Source organism: Saccopteryx leptura, chromosome 10 (assembly GCF_036850995.1).
Source record: "Saccopteryx leptura isolate mSacLep1 chromosome 10, mSacLep1_pri_phased_curated, whole genome shotgun sequence".
Lineage (NCBI taxonomy): Eukaryota > Metazoa > Chordata > Mammalia > Chiroptera > Emballonuridae > Saccopteryx > Saccopteryx leptura.
The window spans coordinates 63,505,114-63,521,067 of NC_089512.1; the positions used below are offsets into that span (position 1 = coordinate 63,505,114).

Genomic DNA, 15,954 nt, shown 5'->3' on the forward strand with positions numbered 1-15,954 from the left:
AGAACTCTGACATATTGTATCTGGGCCCTGTGCTTGTGAGGATGTGTTCCACTTGAAAGGGAGGGAGTCCTGTCATGTCTGGTTTGAGTTCTCTGAGTATGTGGCCTGGTTCTCTTATGTTAGATTTGGGGACCTTTTCACATCAGCTCAGGGTCCTTGTAGTGAGATGTGGACCCACCTGAGAGATTATGGTTTACTTCTACACCATCTTGTGGTCATGTACCTGTGCAACGGTGTGCACCCTGAGTCATTTGGGGTCTTGTGATCACAGATAGTGACATAAATAAAAGCCGTAGCGACTGGACACCCCTCTCTTTTAGGCATGACCCTTTCCACCATTACACTTGAAAGAGTGCGGCATGCAATCACTGAAGCTTTTATTTCTGAGTGTTGGGAAAAGGGTCCTGTCACATCAGCACTGGATTGATATATGATTATCTGATCTTTGGTTCTTAGGACTGAGAAGATTGTTTCCTATAGTAATCAAAGACCTCTTTGAAAAAATAGAAATCAGTAACATAAATTAAAAAAAAACATAGTATCCTTGCTTTATAGGCAGAAAAAATTTATAATATTTTATCTGGTGCTACACAGTATAGAAGTTTGTTTCTTTAACAAAGTAAAATAGAACCAAATTTGCATTTATAACAGGTTGCTATTCATGTTTGTATCTCTTTAATTAATTTAATTAATTTTAATTTTACTCAGCTTAACTATATAGAAGATTTTTTTCTCTTATTTATCCTCATAAATCTTCTACCACCTTCTCTTTTATAGTCAGCTTTTGCCCTTTAAAAAAATCTTTATTATTCTGAAACAACAATCCTTACTTTAAGACAAAACTAATTCCCTTTCTCTCAAAAACGTATCCCAGTATATCATACATTCTAATTCAATCAGAACATATCTTTGTTTTATTTTGCAATTGATTTTTTTGTAGCTTTACTGATGTATATTAGTATGCTAAACCTTTAAGAAATCTTTTAAAAACCCACAATATTATATACCAGGATATTTCTCTGCTGCTTCTCTGTATACTGACTCTTTCTGGTCTTACCTTTTTCTCTCAGTTCCATGACAATGCCTCGCAAGTGGCTGCTGGAGCAATTTAAATGGCCTCAGCATGACCGGAAGCAGCAGGCACTATCTCAAGTGCATTTTCTGACAAGGTAAAGCTTACCCTAAGTGTGCACCATGATGAAAATGTGCAAGTGCCATGTGGGTCAGAGAGGCAGCTCAGGTACCCTATGCCTGCTTAAGGGGCAGACTAGCTTATACCTCACTCAGTTTAGTGGCTGACTCCTAGCAGTTCCTGCTTAACGCCATTAAATTTGTGAAACATCAAGCTGAACACAATTGGAAGTCAAAACACAATTGGGGCCTGACCTGTGGTGGCGCAGTGGATAAAGCGTCGACCTGGAAATGCTGAGGTTGCCGGTTCAAAACCCTGGGCTTGCCTGGTCAAGGCACATATGGGAGTTGATGCTTCCTGCTCCTCCCCGCCTTCTCCTCCCCCTCCTTTCTAAAATGAATAAATAAAAAATAAAAATAAAAATAAATTAAAAAAAAACACAATTGGAAACTATAAACCTCAGAAAATGAAGTGTTAGAGTATTCAAATAACTCCCCACTAAAAATGGGCCTATAAAAAAATGCTCCATGTCACAAATCAGTAGAGAAATGCAAATTAAAACCACTATGAGACATTACTTTACACCTGTCAGAAGGGCTTTCACTAACAAATCAGTGAACAACCAGAGCTGGTGAGGGTGTGGAGGAAGGGGATCCTCCAGCATTGCCTACATGCAGTTTTTTATTTTCTGCTCCCTTTTCCAGACTTTCACAATTCCACTTTAGCATGTAGGGTTGCAACACAGAAATACTATAAACACATTGACGCACTGCTAAAATCTGGAAGACTCCCTTGGTTCTACACAGCCCTGAGACATGAGTTTTTCTATTTTGTCTTATTTATTTATTTATTTATTTATTTATTTATTTATTTATTTATTTTGCATAAGCCAGACAAACAAGAGAGGTAATTTAGTAAGTAAATCCAGGGTAAATCCAGTTGAACTCTCAGCCAAATCCAATTCTTCATCAGCAAATGACAATTTTCTGATGCCACTACCACTTTATTAAAATCGGAAGCCCTGGTAATTAGAATCGTCAGCAGCTGATGCTGCTTAACTTTGCTCACAATTCCTTTCACCAAGGGAAAGGTAAACACACAAACTTCTTCCACTATGCAGCACACTGTCCTGTTTCCCATCCAACTTCACTCACTCCAATTCTTCACTCGCCGTGAATCATTCTCCATTTTGTCTTCAAATCTAAAAAATTCAGATGACGTCAGAGTAATGGCGGGGTAGGAAGTGATACCGATAAATCTCCCCCAAAACTCAACAAGATCTTCAACTAGAAACAGAAAAACCTATACTTGGAGCCTCCAGATGCTTCGCAATACACCCAAAGGTATGGTCGAGTGAAAAATTGGCTAAATATATAACCAAACCCCAAAGGAAATAGGGAGTAAGAAATGCTCCGCCTTCCTCACTAACCTAAACAGGGTGGCTTTCTCTGGTAACTGTGAATATAGAAACTGAGGCGGGCAAAGGGGGTGAATAGATCCAGGCCGCAGCACAAACGGCCGAACCAGGCTGTGGCACGGAGATCCAAGCCGAGGAAAAACTGATCCTGTGGCAACCTGGGCAATACAAGCTAACACTCGCGCCAAACCCAAACAAAGAAAGACAAGCAGGGCGGCCATTTTACCCGGTCTCCTGGTTGGCGTGCGTGCAGTTAGTGGGCAAGAGATTTCTTCCTAGGCCCCGGGAGTGGATGCCCGTGTTGCCCCACGGAGAGGCAGGTTCAGAGGCCTTTCTGTGGGCCGAGGGCAGAGTCTCTGGGCAACCCCAGCGCCCTGGGAAAGCCATGCACGGGAGGGAGTGAGAACTAATTCCAACGGTGGAGATTTTCCGTGCTGGAGGGGGTTTCACTCAGAGGGAAACGCGGCCGGCCTCATATCCTGGTCTGCGCGCGCAGATAGTGAATGAGAAATTCCTCCGAGTGCCTCGGCAGTGCGCACCCGTGTTATAGCAAGAGGGGCAGAGTCAGGGGCCTTTATGTGGGACAAGCAGAATCTCGGGCCACCCTAGCGCCTTGCAAAAGCCGCGCACGGGGACGGAGCGAGACTCAATTACAACGCTGAAACTTTCCCCTGCGGTTGGGGGTTTCACTCAGAGCGTGAGACTGCTGGCCGGATATCCTGGTCTGCGCGCGCAGCCAGTGAGTGAGAGTTTCCTCCAAGCGCCCCGGAAGTGGGCGCCCGCCTGTGTTACCAGACAGAGTGGCAGACAGAGCCAGAGGTCTTTGAGTGGGCGGAAAGCCCGCCTGATTATGCTAGCAGCTCTGACTGACTGAGCCTTACCCAGAGCCCTGTGCTGAGTGGAAATAGAGTGGGGAGTTGCCAGCTCTTTGAGCCTCTTACTATCCAGGCAGAGGCAGCAGCAACCCCATAGCTGGATTATCAGGCTACTAATTGAGGAAGGAAAGACTAGGAGAAAGGCTCCAGGAACACGGACTCTCTCACTGTCGGAGCCTATAAATGCTAATGAGCCTCGACTGCCAACGAGACTAAAGCACAATACATGACATTGCCATAGAGACTTATCAACTGCAAACCTCTACCTGAGCGTGCCAAAGGGGCAGAACCCGGGGTACAGAGTCACCGACCAGGAAGAGGGAGAGAAAAGAAAAAGCAAGAAGATAACCTCTCAAAATCAAGAATAATCTGCAGACTTTATAACCTATCCCATTTTATTATATTTGTTCGTTTGTTTCTCTTATCTTCATTCTTGATACTTTTTTTCCTCCTCCAATTTGGCCGATTAACTCTCTGCCGGTCTTACTCTCTCCTCTCCTTGAACTACACTACCCATAAGTGTTACATCTCCCATTATCTTTTCTCTTCTCTTCCTTTCTCTCTATGAGGGTTGTACTCCAAAACCCTTAACTCTCTCTCTCTCTCTCTCTCTCTCTCTCTCTCCTTTCTTTTTTCTTCTTTTAGTGGTTCCCTCTTTTTTTCTCTCTCTCTCTTTCTTTTCTCCCTCTATATTAGTCTCTTCCTTTCTCCTTTACATCTCCTCTCATTCAAATCTCAATAACAAACAAATTATCTTATCTGGGACTCAAACTTATGTTTGTGGCATTTTGGTGGTTTTTACTTCACCTTTTTAACTCACTAGCAGTGCTCCCATCCCTGGCTCTCCATTTTATCTAGTTCTTGTTCCACTAAATACAATAGTAATTTTTTAATTTGTCCCCCCATTTTTCTGTTTTCCTCTTATTCCTCTCATCATAACTCTTAGACAACCAACACCTAAAAGCAAATCATTTTATTCTTGACCCAAATTTTTTCCTTATTTGCTTTTTGTGGGTCCATACGCTCTTTTTTTTTCTTTTTTTTTCTTTTTTTTTTTTGCCCCTTTATTACTTTTCCCCAATTCAGGCCCTCCATCACAGGCATTGTTTGTTATAATTCACAGTTCACCACAAGATTTTCTCAAGAAAGAGGGAGAGGAGAAGAGAGGAAAAAAGGAGGGGGGGAATAATTTCCTTTTTAAAAAAATTTTTTTTATTTTATTTTTCTTTATTTCATTATTAATTTTTTTTAAAAAAAACAACTCTTTTCGATTTTTTATTTTTTTATTATTTTTTTTAACTTTTGATTTTTTATTAAATATCATTAATACTATCAACAAAACCACCCTCAGATGCCATTAAGGAAGAGAAAATCGAATATCATGGATACAAAAGAAAGAGAGGTAACACAGCTAGATGAGGAAAAATATATGGAGAAAAAATTTAATATACTGGAAACCTTGGAGCTAAATGACAGAGAATTCAAGATAGAAATCCTAAAAATCCTCCGAGATATACAAGAAAACACAGAAAGGCAATTTAGGGAGCTCAGAAAACAACTCAATGAACACAAAGAATATATGTCCAAGGAAATTGAAACTATAAAAACAAATCAAACAGGATGAAAAACTCAATTCACGAGCTGAAAAACGAAGTAACAAGCTTAGCTAATAGAACAGGTCAGATAGAAGAGAGGATTAGTGAAATAGAAGACAAGCAACTTGAGGCACAACAGAGAGAAGAAGAAAGAGACTCAAAAATTAAAAAAAATGAGATAGCCCTACAAGAATTATCTGACTCCATCAAAAAGAATAACATAAGAATAATAGGTATATCAGAGGGAGAAGAGAGAGAAAATGGAATGGAGAACATACTCAAACAAATAATAGATGAGAACTTCCCAAGCCTGTGGAAAGAACTAAAGCCTCAAGTTCAAGAAGCAAACAGAACTCCGAGTTTTCTTAACCCCAACAAACCTACTCCAAGGCATATCATAATGAAATTGACACAAACCAACAGCAAAGAAAAAATTCTCAAGGCAGCCAGGGAAAAGAAGAATACAACATATAAAGGAAGGCCCATTAGATTATCATCAGATTTCTCAGCAGAAACTCTACAAGCTAGAAGAGAGTGGACCCCAATATTTAAAGTCCTGAAAGACAGGAACTTTCAGCCACGAATACTATACCCATCAAAGCTATCCTTCAAATATGAAGGAGAAATAAAAACATTCACAGATACAGAAAAGATGAGGGAATTTACCATCAGAAAACCCCCACTCCAGGAATTACTAAAGGGGGTTCTCCAATCAGATACAAAGAACAAAATAAACAGAGCCACAAGTAAAAGCTCCAAGAAGAACACAATAAAACCAAATTTAAACTGTGACAACAACAAAAAGAAAGAGGGGGAGAAGATGGAGATTAACAGTAGCAAAGGACGATGGAGTGCAAAAGTACTCACAAAATAGTTCGCTACAATGAACAGGGTAGGGACCCTTTTCATTATTCAAAGGTAACCACCATTGAAAAAACCACCACAGAAGCACATGAGATAAAAAATATAGCAACAGAGGAAAGATGTATGGAATACAACCAAATAAAAACAAAAGATAGAAAAATGAAAGAGAAGGATCAAACAAGACACAAAACTAACAGAAAGCAATTTATAAAATGGCAATAGGGAACTCACAAGTATCAATAATTACACTAAATGTAAATGGATTAAACTCACCAATAAAAAGGCATAGAGTAGCAGAATGGATTAAAAAAGAAAATCCAACTGTATGCTGCCTACAGGAAACTCATCTAAGTAACAAGGATAAAAACAAATTCAAAGTGAAAGGCTGGAAAACAATACTTTAAGCAAATAACATCCAAAAAAAAGCACGTGTAGCAATACTCATATCGGATAATGCTGACTACAAGACAGGAAAAATACTCAGAGACAAAAATGGCCATTTCATAATGGCTAAGGGGACGCTGAATCAAGAAGACAGAACAATTCTTAATATATATGCACCAAACCAAGGAACACCAAAATATATAAGACAGCTACTTATTGATCTTAAAACAAAAACTGACAAAAACACAATCATACTTGGAGACCTCAATACACCGCTGATGGCTCTAGATTGGTCATCCAAACAGAGAATCAACAAAGACATAGTGGCCTTAAACAAAACACTAGAGCACCTGGATATGATAGACATCTACAGGACATTTCATCCCAAAGTGACTGAGTATACATTTTTCTCCAGTGTACATGGATCATTCTCAAGAATTGACCATATGTTGGGCCACAAAAACAACATCAGCAAATTCAGAAAAATTGAAGTTGTACCAAGCATATTTTCTGATCATAAAGCCTTGAAACTAGAATTCAACTGCAAAAAAGAGGAAAAAAATCCCACAAAAATGTGGAAACTAAACAACATACTTTAAAAAACTGAATGGGTCAAAGAAGAAATAAGTGCAGAGATCAAAAGATATATACAGACTAATGAAAATGACAATACGACATATCAGAATCTATGGGATGCAGCAAAAGCAGTAATAAGAGGGAAGTTCATATAACTTCAGGCATATATGAACAAACAAGAGAGAGCCCAAGTGAACCACTTAACTTCACACCTTAAGGAACTAGAAAAAGAAGAACAAAGACAACCCAAAACCAGCCGAAGAAAGGAGATAATAAAAATCAGAGCAGAAATAAATGAATTAGAGAACAGAAAAACTATAGAAAAAATTAATAGAACAAGGAGCTGGTTCTTTGAAAAGATCAACAAAATTGACAAACCCTTGGCAAGACTTACCAAGGAAAAAAGAGAAAGAACTCATATAAACAAAATCCAAAATGAAAGAGGAAAAATCACCACGGACACCGTAGATATACAAAGAATTATTGTAGAATACTATGAAAAACTTTATGCCACTAAATTCAACAACCTAGAAGAAATGGATCAATTCCTAGAACAATACAACCTTCCTAGACTGAGTCAAGAAGAAGCAGAAAGCCTAAACAGACCTATCAGTAGAGAAGAAATAGAAAAAACCATTAAAAACCTCCCCAAAAATAAAAGTCCAGGACCTGACGGCTATACAAGCGAATTTTATCAAACATTCAAAGAAGAGTTGGTTCCTATTCTGCTCAAAGTCTTCCAAAAAATTGAAGAAGAAGCAATACTTCCAAACACATTTTATGAGGCCAACATAACCCTCATACCAAAACCAGGCAAGGATGGCACAAAAAAAGAAAACTACAGACCAATATCTCTAATGAATGCAGATGCTAAAATACTAAACAAAATACTAGCAAATCGAATACAACAACATATTAAAAAAATAATACATCATGATCAAGTGGGATTCATCCCAGAATCTCAAGGATGGTTCAACATACGTAAAACGGTTAACATAATACACCATATCAACAAAACAAAGAACAAAAACCACATGATCTTATCAATAGACGCAGAAAAGGCTTTCGATAAAATACAACACAATTTTATGTTTAAGACTCTCAACAAAATGGGTATAGAAGGAAAATATCTCAACATGATAAAGGCCATATATGATAAACCATCAGCTAACATCATATTAAATGGCACTAAACTGAAGGCTTTCCCCCTTAAATCAGGAACAAGACAGGGTTGTCCACTCTCTCCACTCTTATTTAATGTGGTACTAGAGGTTCTAGCCAGAGCAATCAGACAAGACAAAGAAATAAAAGGCATCCATATCGGAAAAGAAGAAGTAAAGGTATCACTTTTTGCAGATGATATGATCCTATACATCGAAAACCCCAAAGAATCCACAAAAAGACTACTAGAAACAATAAGCCAATACAGTAAGGTCGCAGGATACAAAATTAACATACAGAAGTCAATAGCCTTTCTATATGCCAACAATGAAACAACTGAGAAGGAACTCAAAAGAATAATCCCCTTCACGATTGCAACAAAAAAAATAAAATACTTAGGAATAAACATAACAAAGAATGTAAAGGACTTATATAATGAAAACTGTAAACCATTGTTAAGGGAAATCGAAAAAGATATAATGAGATGGAAAAATATACCTTGTTCTTGGCTAGGAAGAATAAATATAATCAAGATGGCTATATTACCCAAAGCAATATACAAATTTAATGCAATTCCCATCAAACTTCCAATGACGTTTTTTAAAGAAATAGAGCAAAAAATCATCAGATTTATATGGAACTATAAAAAACCCCGAATAGCCAAAGCAATCCTAAAGAAAAAGAATGAAGCTGGGGGCATTACAATACCTGACTTCAAACTATATTATAGGGCCACGACAATCAAAACAGCATGGTATTGGCAGAAAAATAGACAATCAGACCAATGGAACAGAATAGAAAGTCCAGAAATAAAACCACATATATATAGTCAAATAATTTTTGATAAAGGGGCCAACAACACACAATGGAGAAAAGAAAGCCTCTTCAATAAATGGTGCTGGGAAAACTGGAAAGCCACATGCAAAAGAATGAAACTGGACTACAGTCTCTCCCCCTGTACAAAAATTAACTCAAAATGGATCAAAGATCTAAACATAAGACCTGAAACAATTAAGTACATAGAAGAAGACATAGGTACTCAACTCATGGACCTGGGTTTTAAAGAGCATTTTATGAATTTGACTCCACAGGCAAGAGAAGTGAAGGCAAAAATTAATGAATGGCACTACATCAGACTAAGAAGTTTTTGCTCAGCAAGAGAAACTGATAACAAAATAAACAGAAAGCCAACTAAATGGGAAATGATATTTTCAAACAACAGCTCAGCTAAGGGCCTAATATCCAAAATATACAAAGAACTCATAAAACTCAACAACAAACAAACAAACAATCCAATAAAAAAATGGGAAGAGGATATGAATAGACACTTCTCCCAGGAAGAAATACAAATGGCCAACAGATATATGAAAAGATGCTCATCTTCTTTAGCTATTAGAGAAATGCAAATCAAAACGGCAATGAGATACCACCTCACACCTGTTCGATTAGCTGTTATTAGCAAGACAGGTAATAGCAAATGTTGGAGAGGCTGTGGAGAAAAAGGAACCCTCATACACTGTTGGTGGGAATGTAAAGTAGTACAACCATTATGGAAGAAAGTATGGTGGTTCCTCAAAAAACTGAAAATAGAACTACCTTATGACCCAGCAATCCCTCTACTGGGTATATATCCCCAAAACTCAGAAACATTGATACGTAAAGACACATGCAGCCCCATGTTTATTGCAGCATTGTTCACAGTGGCCAGGACATGGAAACAACCAAAAAGCCCATCAATAGATGACTGGATAAAGAAGATGTGGCACATATACACTATGGAATACTACTCAGCCATAAGAAATGATGACATCGGAACATTTACAGCAAAATGGTGAGATCTTGATAACATGATACAAAGTGAAATAAGTAAATCAGAAAAAACCAGGAACTGTATTATTCCATACGTAGGTGGGACATAAAAGTGAAACTAAGAGACATTGATAAGAGTGTGGTGGTTACGGGGGGGAGGGGGGAATGGGAGATGGAAAGGGGGTAGGGAGGGGCACAAAGAAAACAAGATAGAAGGTGACAGAGGACAATCTGACTTTGGGTGGTGGGTATGCAACATAATTGAACGACAAGATAACCTGGACTTGTTATCTTTGAATATATGTGTCCTGATTTGTTAATGTCACCCCATTAAAAAAATAAAATTATTAAAAAAAAAAAGAAAACCCAAGCAAGCCCTTCTCTAAGGATATATAAAACTAAATGAACATTCACCAAAATAAAATCTTCTAATAAGGACTGTCAAAAAAAAAAAATCTAACAAATTCCCCATTCCCTAAATATCTATTCTTATTTTATGCAAAGTCTGCCTTACACCCTTCTCCATTTATTTCTAGATGAACACCTCCCAAATCTTACACACAAACATCATAGGTTCAATCCTTTCCATTCCCAACTTCTTCAGAACATCTCTCACAGGGTCCAGTCATCCTTCCAAAGACATACCACAGCCATTTTTCTCTTTACCCCTGGTCTCTCCATCACCAACCTGTCATGAACAAAGCCCCACTTCCACCTCTGCCTTTATAACACCCTTTACCTGGCCCAGTATCAGCCCTTGTTTATAATTTTCTCCATGCCCCACTCAGCACACTCTCACAGTTGCAAACACCCCTGACACTCCTCAAACATACTGCTCCTTTACCTGGCTCAGTTTCAATCACTTCCCAGTCTTGAAAATCTCAGGCTGGAATTTGCCACCACAATCCTTCCACTTTTCTTTCCCAAGCTCTGTGGCACTCAAGCCATTTCACAGAAACCCCCTTCTCACTTCTGCTGTCTCACTGCTGCCATGTTGAAAGACTTCATCAGCATCAACTGCAGTCAATTCTTTTACCCAGGCCTTCAGCACTTAATAGGGTGGGAAGAAAATAAAATAAAGCTCAGGTGTGTTGGGAGAATTAGACCTGACTGATGGTTCAACTGGATTTACTTTACTTTCTTTATTTCTTCTTTCTTTTTTTTTCTTTCTTTCTGTTAGGCAGATAAAATATATTACGCTCACTTTGTTAAAGATAGTGCTGCCCACATGGAAGCCTGTCTCCCAGATGATATTAGTTGCCCTTATGCTTGGAATGGGCGTAATTATATTAATGTGTGTTGAGGTGGGCTGTGGGCAGGCAGGATCCTTGTAGCCTGGGGCTTGGTTTTAGGACTAAGCCTTTCCCACCCTTTTTGATGTGGGGTGGACTTTGTATCAGAGACTTCCCTATTTTGTATATTAGATTAAAGGTTTTGATTTCTGCACTATGAAGTGGGGCAGACCGGGAGCTTGCTCTCTTGGTTCCTGAGATTAGCATTAGAGGAGAGAGCAGAGAGGAGAGCAGAGAGAGGCTACGTGGAGGAGGCCAGGAGAAGTAGCCAAGATGGCAGAGTGCTGAGTGAGAAGCCAGTTAGTGCAGAGTTTGTGTAGAGAGAAGGAGATGGGGAACAAAGAAGAATGAGGCTAGTGAGCTAGAAACCTTTGATTCTAGGAAACTTGGATAAGTCAGTAGTTTTGTGAGCATTGAATGAGTGGGTTTTGGAGCCTAGTGTATTTCTTGCCTGCCGGATGCGAGCTAGGATTAAAGATAATGGCCCACCAGTTCGTGGTTCTGTTGTTTCATTACCGTTTGTCTGAATCCAATGCAAACCTGCATTGGTCAGGCGGCTGTGATGGTGGCTGTGGATACTGGCCATACACTTTATTTTCTTCCCTTCCTTTCCTTTTCTTTTCTTCCTTTCTCTTAGAAAGAGACAGTGAGGTTAAAACAGGAAACAACATCAAGCTGTTTCTGTATATGCCCTCACTGGGGATTAAACCAACAACCTCTGCAATTTTGTACGATGTTCTAACCATTCCAGCTATCTGTCCAGTTCTTATTTATTTATTTATTTTATAGAGACAGAAAGAGAAAGGGAGAGAGAGGGGAGGGATAAGCAAACTTTGTTGTGCCACTTAATCATTCATTAATTGGTTGCTTCCCGTTTATTGCCCTGACAGGGGATCAAACTGGCAAACTTCTAATTTTAGAACAATGCTTTAACCCACAGAGATGTGGGGAAAACTAGTGTGTTAGGCTTGCTCCCTGGTTTCCTGGCTGCAAGCACTTTGCACAATTATTGCATGAGCATGTGGAAGAAAGCCATGTGTGTGTCTATAAAAAGGTATGCGTGCCTTCCATCAGGGGTGATTCGGCCAGATTGCTTTCCCACCACTGTGAGGTTTGGTTCCTATTCCCTCAGCTGTCACCACGAGGAGCAGTTTTCCTGATCCCTTCCCCTCCACTGAAAAAGGATATTTTTTTTTGTTTATTTGCTCTCCTGTCTCTGTAGGCCTCCAATAAATGGGTATGGGCTGACACTTGTCGAGTCCACAGTTTCTCTACCATCTGCCTGAATTCAGTACGAATCTGCTTGGCTTCAACCAACAGCCTTACATTTGCCATAGTGGGCAAGATTTGAGTCAGATCAGTATGGAGATGCCAACACTGTGGAAGGGTGGGGTAGAGGAGTGGTCTTTGTTCTCCAGCATATGGCTCTCCATGGCTGTATTTTTGTTTTTTTGTTTGTTTGTTTGTTTTTGTTGTTGTTGTTTTTGTTTTTTGTGTGTTTTTTTTTTATAAATTTTTATTAATGTTGATGGGATGACATTAATAATTCAGGGTACATATATTCAAAGAAAACATGTCTAGGTTATCTTGTCATTAAATTATGTTGCATACCCCTCACCCAGAGTCAGATTGTCCTCCGTCACCCTCTGTCTAGTTTTCTCTGTGCCCCTCCCCCTCCCCCTAACTCTCTCCCTCCCTCCCTCCTGCGTCCTCCCTCCCCCCACCCCTGGTAACCACCACTCTCTTGTCCATGTCTCTTAGTCTCGTTTTTATGTTCCACCAATGTATGGAATCATGTAGTTCTTGTTTTTTTCTGATTTACTTATTTCACTCCGTATAATGTTATCAAGATCCCACCATTTTGCTGTAAATGATCTGATGTCATCATTTCTTATGGCTGAGTAGTATTCCATAGTGTATATGTGCCACATCTTCTTTATCCAGTCTTCTATTGAAGGGTTTTTTGGTTGTTTCCATGTCTTGGCCACTGTGAACAGTGCTGCAATGAACATGGGGCTACATGTGTCTTTACGTATCAATGATTCTGAGGTTTTGGGGTATATACCCAGTAGAGGGATTGCTGGGTCATAAGGTAGTTCTATTTGCAGTTTTTTGAGGAACCACCATACTTTCCTCCATAATGGTTGTACTACTTTACATTCCCACCAACAGTGTATGAGGGTTCCTTTTTCTCCACAGCCATGGCTGTATTTTTGGGTGACATCAGCTGGGTGCTTTTTACAGCCCTGGAAAAAGAAAATGAGAGTTCTGTGTGAGAGGCTGCCTGAGGTCAAAAACTCTAGTATGAGCTGCAGGCCGAATGCCAACAACAGCATGAGCTAGAATGGTCACTGGAGAAAGAGTTTCAGATTCAAGAACTGCTGGTCAGGCTAGAGGCTGAGAACCAGTGATGGCTTGAACTGGAATGAATGCTGGAGATGGGGGTTGACTTCTCTCAAGAGCTACAGTGTGAGATGCAGGCTGAGCACAAAGGTGCCTGGACCTGGGCTGTTGCCTACAGTGTGCATGCTGAGTTGCCTCCCCACTCCTCCACACCACCAAGCACACCAGCTGTCCAGGAGCAGGGTCCTGCCACTCCCCTTTATCACTGGGCGCCAGGTATACAACTAACTCCAGACTCCTCTGCAAACCGGTCCTTGCAGCACAACCCAGCGCTGCGCTTAGTAGACTCCTTACCGGCAAGCGGAGGAGTCCTGGGCTGGCCCTCCTAGTTCCATCCCCAGCCCTCCCCCGACCACACTTCTGCAAGTCGCCGTGCCACTGAGACCCCTGACCCTCGCTCCAGTTCCCACCGTCTGGGTGGATGGGCACGCCTTCAGCCCCGGGAATAATGGCAGGAGGTTCTCTTGGCAGCCCACAGAAAACGGCAGGGATGAAACAGATGGCAGCGGAGCTTGTGGGAGTGCCTAACAGGGGGCCTGGCGTGCCCAGACACCTAGGGCGCAAAGCAGTGAGACCTGAAGGCCAGGCCACCGGAGGCAGTTTTCAGATGTCTATGGCCATACCACCCTGAACGCACTAGATGTCTTCTGATCTCGGAAGCTAAGCAGGGTCGGGCCTGGTTAGTGCCTGGATGGGAGACCGCCTGGCAACACCAGGTGCTGTAGGCTTTCGCTTCCCCCCTTCCCTCCCCCCTTGGCCACAGGGTCGCGTACCCCACACACGCCTGGGGCACAGCACTTCGAGGCGGCCCTGGCCACTCCGCGGAGCCTGGCAGTCTACTCAGGTGTGTGCTGGTCGCCCCCAAGCGCCGGGCCTGAGCTGCTTCCATCGCTCCACGGCCCCATCTGCACACTAGCCGCCCGGGAGCCGGGTCCTGCCACTCCCCTCTATTCCTGTGCAGCTAACTCCAGGCTCCTCTTCAAACAGGTCCAGTTCCTGAGGCCGGACCTCGGCCGCCCGAGGGGCGGAGGGAAGAAACCGGTGCCATGCAGAGCTTGTGCGAGTGCGGGCGACGCAGGGGGCCTGGACGTAGCCACTCACACGAGGTGCAGAGCCGTGAGGAGACCTGGAGGCCAGCGTTTCTTCCTGGGCCACTGGGAGGCCGCCGTCAGGTGTCTGCGGCCACACTGCCCTGAACACCCCGACCTCGCGGGGTTTCCTAAAGGGACGCAGGGGCGACCCCTTAGTACCTGGACGGGGGACCGCCTGGGAATACGGGGCGTTGTAGGCTTTCGCCTCCACCTGTCTTTTCTTTCTTTCTGGTTTTTGGGGGGGAGTTTTTGGGGTTGTTTTTTTTTTGCCTTGGCCCCAGGGTCGCCTGCCCCCACACATGCAGGGGCACACGGAGAGAGTCATTGCATCCGAATGCGTCCAGCCTACTCGCAGCTGAGAGCCAAGGAGGGGCCCTCCTCTGCCTTGAGTGCCAGGCCACTCACTGAAGCAACTGAAAGGCTGTTTGTGGCACTAACCTCAAAAGCAGAGTCAGCGTGGACACAGCAGATAGTGTCGGACTGGGATAAGAAAGGACCCAGGTTCAAAGCCCCAAGAGATCGCCAGGCTGAGAACAGGCTTGGAGTCACTGTGTCTCTATCAGAGCACAATGGCACTCCTGGAGCAAACTTGATCAATGTTTCTGTGTTTTACCTCATCTTTCGTCGCCCCCACTCAGGTCTTCAGTTCCCCGCGCTGGTCGAGGCAGGTATAGCACTTCGAGGTGGCCCTGGCCACTGCCCCAACCTGATAGATAGTCCACCCCTGCCGGGGCTGTCGCCTACAGGTGCGCGTGTTGAGCTGCCTCTCCTCTCCGCCACGCCCAGGGCACACCGCTGCCCAGGAGCCGGGTCCTGCCACCCCCTGTATCACCGGGCGCCAGGCTCCTCAGCAAACTGGTCCTTGCAGCGCGACCTTGGCCGCCCAGCAGGGCGAGGAGGAACTCCCGCATTCCAGAGAGCACGCCTTCACCTGGGGCCGGGGGTCTCTTCCGCCTCCACGTAGAGGTGGGGGCTCCCAGCGCCACTGCTTAGGCCACTCATGACCAGGCAAGAGGAGGAGTCCTGGGAACACACCTGCACTGCTGCCCAGGCGCCTGACACTGGTCCTTGCAACAGGATGAAACAGATGGCACGCGGAGCTTGTGGGAGCGCCTAACGGGGCCTGGCGTGCCCAGGCATTCACGGTGTGGGTGTTGAGGGCGGAGTGTTCAGGAACTTTCCTCATCGGGTTGAGTGGGTGACTGGTGGCTTAAGCGTTGGCTTCTTTCTGCATCTCCCTCTGTTTCTTTGTCTTTCCTTTCTAAATTGAATAAAAAATGGAAAGAATATGAAAACAAAAATAAGAAGTTTTTTTTTAAAACTTTTAATTCTAGGCCTTTAATATAGATTCTGCT

The 15,954-nt window shown here is 42.5% G+C and overlaps 1 pseudogene; it reads left to right on the forward strand.

The window, feature by feature from the left end:
- The first annotated feature begins 14,117 nt into the window (after positions 1-14,117).
- On the forward strand, positions 14,118-14,236 carry LOC136382625 (5S ribosomal RNA; annotated as a pseudogene).
- Positions 14,237-15,954: the final 1,718 nt, after the last annotated feature.